This window comes from Pinus tabuliformis, chromosome 1_2 (genome assembly GCF_031772625.1).
Source record: "Pinus tabuliformis cultivar Carrire ecotype Pingquan chromosome 1_2, CPIR1, whole genome shotgun sequence".
Lineage (NCBI taxonomy): Eukaryota > Viridiplantae > Streptophyta > Pinopsida > Pinales > Pinaceae > Pinus > Pinus tabuliformis.
The window spans coordinates 495283000-495287813 of NC_142298.1; the positions used below are offsets into that span (position 1 = coordinate 495283000).

Sequence of the window (4814 nt, forward strand, 5' to 3'; positions counted from 1 at the left end):
GAACTAATTCTAAGTATGGAAGGCCATTGAATACCACCATTTATGACAAAACCTCTTTCATCTCCCTATAAATTGATCACTCATCTAAGTGATCAGTGGCTAGCTTATGTTGAATTGTAAGAAGATGATGTTGCTATGAGAATTGGCTTTGAAGCAAGTATTGTAATGCTATAAGTCTGTCGTGATTTTGATGTGATGTGGATGGGATCCAAGCTGGAGGAATGAATTTGAATCAAAGACAATGGTTGTAATTCCTTCTTCTATTTAATAAAGTATTTGAACCTTTCTCCCATATGTTTGTATTGTCATATCATGCTTATATGTGTGAAATGTATTTGATTCCATTTACTTGTATTCAATAGATCTTTTTCTTTGATTGGTTCTTTGTCTTCTATTTGTGCTTATAAGTACTTCTCAAGCATGTTAAGTATAGGAAGGAGCACATGATCAATACAAAGGAGACAAGAGGAAAGTGGAACTACAAGTAGGTCTTCTCATCTTCTTTGTCTTATCTATTGCTTATAGGAAAAGGCTGAAGTGCTTTAAATTGTTGTTCTAGATATGGATACTTATCTAGGGAATTAGTATTTATCCGTAGATACCAAATTCTCCAAAACACCCAGGCTTTCAAATGCATTACCATACCAAATCATTCGAATCACAACTAGGAACATTCCCAAGAACACCTGTGAATTTAACCGTTCTTTGCCAAAAAAGATGAATTACAATACAAGGACAAACATAGTCTTCATATGGCCAAGAACTTGAAATGAGAGTGCTATGAATAGGCCAATGCAGATGAATTAACTAAGATTGGTGCCAACTATGATCAAGCATGAGAGTGTAATGAAGAGTTGTACAACCATGACACACAAAATTAACTACAAAATTCTAATTAACCTAATGTTGAAGGAATATCATGTGCCAAAGGTTTTGAGCCTATGATTTAGCTTATGTAACAAATAAACAAAAATACTACATACATAAAATTAAGATAGGAATGATTCGCTTTCCATCTTACCACAAAAGTTATGTAATAATCATAAAGATCCACTCTTTTTTCTGCGAGCCTGTAATCAAGAAACAGCCTAAAATGAGCAAGGTAGCTTCTTGCAATGGCAAAATATGTCCAAGCATATGAAAATATCCCAATGCGTATTTATTCTATAGGTAGTGAAAATAATGTGTATACAACAACATAAAAGACCTTTGTATCAGAAAATAGTGAAACATTTACTAGCCTAATCAATGAAATTGAAGTACCTCAAATGAAAAAAACAACAAAGGATGATTTAAGACTTACATATTATTGCATAGAAGTGCTCCATACTGCAATTACAGCAACTACAGAACCTTTAGTATTGACACTGACATTTGTCACAGTACATATTGCTACACCAACTAGCACTACTATTATACTTAATCTGGAATTACTTGAATAACGAATTTTGTCAAAGAGAACTTCAAAAAAGCAAGATACAAGTATCATGCTGAAATTTTCTATCTTTACAACAAATGGAATCTCAGATAAGAAACTAAATCTTAACAAAAACAAGGAATTACATTCAAAAAAATAAAATATAGTTATCATGCTAAACAACACAATACAAAGTGAACCTCATAAAAAAGTTTAGATATTTAAGTAATAAAATTCAATTTGAGCAAGAGACTGTAACGAACGAGTTCTAAACCATTCAATAAATTCAACCAACAGGAAGAATGCTTATCTAAGGGCCCTAATTGTTTACTAAAATATGATACATGCCAATTGGTAGTAAGCCACAAGCATGTAGGATTGGAAGAACATTGCATTAAAATACTCCAAAAAATATAATAGTTCAAATAGGATGTCAGGAAATATTTATATGCCAATATTGTGAATTTTAAGAAGGATTCTACAATCATAATAACAATTTGATCTCTGGAATTGATATTCTTCCTTTGTTGCTTAATTTTATTTTTCATTTCTTTGTTTGGTTCCTCATTTAATGTATGCTGAATAACAAATTTCAAGAATTTGCATCACATTTTGCACTTTGAATTTTATATGTCCCTGCAATTTTTGATACTTTCAACACTTTTATTGGATGCAATACTTTTAGTATGTATTAGGTTCCATATAAAAAAATTTCAACAATTCTCAGTAACTCTGAAAGCAACAAAGTTATTTATTTACATACAAATGAACAGAAAAGGTGAGAAAGGAAGTGTATTGATTTAAATCTTACAACGGAGTGGAATTCTTATTTGTAGAGAAGAGAAAGTAATTCTATCAATCTCACCTAGTAAAAACCAACAAAATTCCACATGAGACTGAAATTCATGTGAATAATGGAGAAATTGCCACATATCACAAATTTCACAAGCTCGGAGAAAGGTAAATGGGAAGGATGGATATAACCCATACAATGAAGAATAACTATCATCAGTGTGGCGATTCCAAAATGTCGGCCTGTCAATGTATTAGTTGCATAGAAAGAAAACAAGAACTCCACTTCAAAGATCAGAGAATTAATCTAACAAAATTTTCCCATTCCCCCAAATTATGATCAACGTCCTAACCTATAATAGAAATAAATGAAAATCACTCACACTTCCTCTCTCTCTCACACAAAAAGATATACGTATCAGAATTCCCATTAGAGAAAAGGTTTCAAGCTTAATGCTTTTTATAGAAAACAAGAAAAAAATCAAACAAACCATATAACGAGATACTAAATATCAATAAACTCTGAAATAAAAAATTCTTCAATTTGATGAAATTAAACAACAAGAGATTTATAGGATGGGAGACTGACCAAAAGAGAAGCCATATCTAGCCATGAGACGTTTTCTAACCATAATAATCCCAACAGATGTGCTGACAATGAACATCCATGAATGGAATCTCAAAAGAATACTTTATATTTGAGTAGAAGCCTTGTTTATTTTTAAGTACTTGGAAAACATCTCCTCAATAAATATTTTACTTAATATATTGAGCCTATTATTCTACATTCAATAGTTCATGATATGAAATGTTACCAATATTTAGTTCCTTACGATGTTTCCTTTGCAACATGTGGTGCAATTGCTAGTTATTATTTTTTTTTGGAGGTTAGAGAAAGGTTATGGTTAAATTAGAATAAATAGAATATATTAATTTAAAAGAATTAGAAAAATATAATAAATGAGATGAAGGACGAAATTAATAAAATCGTGAATTTGGTCAAATTTATTTGAATATTAAAGTGAAAATGGTAAAATATTTATTTAAAATTATTAAATTAGTATTAAAACTATATTAAATTAGAAGAACTAGAAAAATATAATAAATGGATAGAAGGGCCAAATTAAAAAAATAATAAATTTTGTCAAATTGATTTCAATACTAGAGAGAAGAAGGTAAAATATTTATTTGAAATTATTAAATTAATATTATAATAATATTAAATTTTAATAAATTAAAATTTAAATATAGTATAGGTTATTTATTAGATCTTTTGGAACATTTTCCAACCTATTTTGTGGTCTAATTTGTCTAGAATCTGACACGGATTCCTTGGAATCACAAGTTTGAGGTGTATACTCTTCACAATCTAAGTGCCCATGTTTTTTAGGGTGCTAAATTTGTATATGCAATAGAAAAACCAATTTAATCTATACAAATCAAGATTTGACCATAATTGTTTTTGCCAAATTCCAGCTAGAAACTCCAAAAAACCTAACAAGTAGACAAGGCCGCATAAAAAATGGATTAAAGTAATATAATAATATGATTGAATTATTTAAGAAAATTCTTCTAGTAGAAATCACATAAGAGAAATTATTGTCTGACACATTTTGAACCAACATAAAAATAGAATAAAAAAGGTATTTAATTAGATTAAAATTAAAGAGAATTTAAAATATTATTTAATTAAATTTAAATTAATGAAAAATTAAACCTAGAATTAAGATTAAAATTAGATAATTAACATAGTATATATTAAAAGTTTAAAATAAAAAAGAATTAATAAAAAAGGGGTTGGGGATAGAGGGAAGAGAATAGGAAAAAACAAGGGGTTGGGAATAAGGTAACAAAGAGGACCGAGTGAAAGGTGAAGGAGGCAGGTAACTAAGAATGGTTAGGCCTAACATCAGAGTTATGAGGATCAGGTTTAGAGGACAAAAAGGGGATAGTGGGTTTCCAAGAATGGCTCAATTGATATCCATCTTCTCTATTAAAGTTGTTAGGATGCTTTTCAATTTCTAGAGCTTCCATAATGATGTGGTTTGAGTGGAAAGAGGTAGAGGTTAAGATTGGTTTATAAAAAACAAAATTAAATTCTTAGTATTGTAGGAGTGTTCATCAATAAGGAATTTAGTGTTTCAGTTATGGTAGGTGTCATTCATATGCTCTTTAAGAAAGGCTTTGAAGGATCTTCCAATTTGTCCTAGGTAAGACATTCCACAGGAACAAGGGATCTTGTAACAACCCTGGTTAAAAATCAATGTAAAAATATATAAGACCACGGTCATGGGACACATATTCCAAGATGAATGGTGGGAAAATCATCTTAGTGGGTGTTTATTTAGTTTATTATGGTTAAGGATATTGGCAAAGACAATGACAAAGGCTTTGGAAAGGAAAATAGGCATTAATTGGAATTTTATTTATAAAAATAATGGAAATTAGGAGAAAAGGAAGGTGAAAGGTCACAGGTTGCATGTGAGGAGGAAAATGAAGGAAAATAATGGAAAATGAAGAAAATAGAGGCATCATTGATAAAAAGTCTTATGAGGATCAATGGGTAGGGTTTGGTTAATGTAACCTTTTGTTCATTTAGTTTTGG

At 30.0% G+C, this 4814-nt stretch overlaps 1 pseudogene; it reads right to left on the bottom strand.

Moving 5' to 3' along the window:
• Positions 1 to 581: 581 nt before the first annotated feature.
• On the bottom strand, positions 582 to 2874 carry LOC149206498 (UDP-rhamnose/UDP-galactose transporter 6-like; annotated as a pseudogene).
• Between the last annotated feature and the right edge of the window lie 1940 nt (positions 2875 to 4814).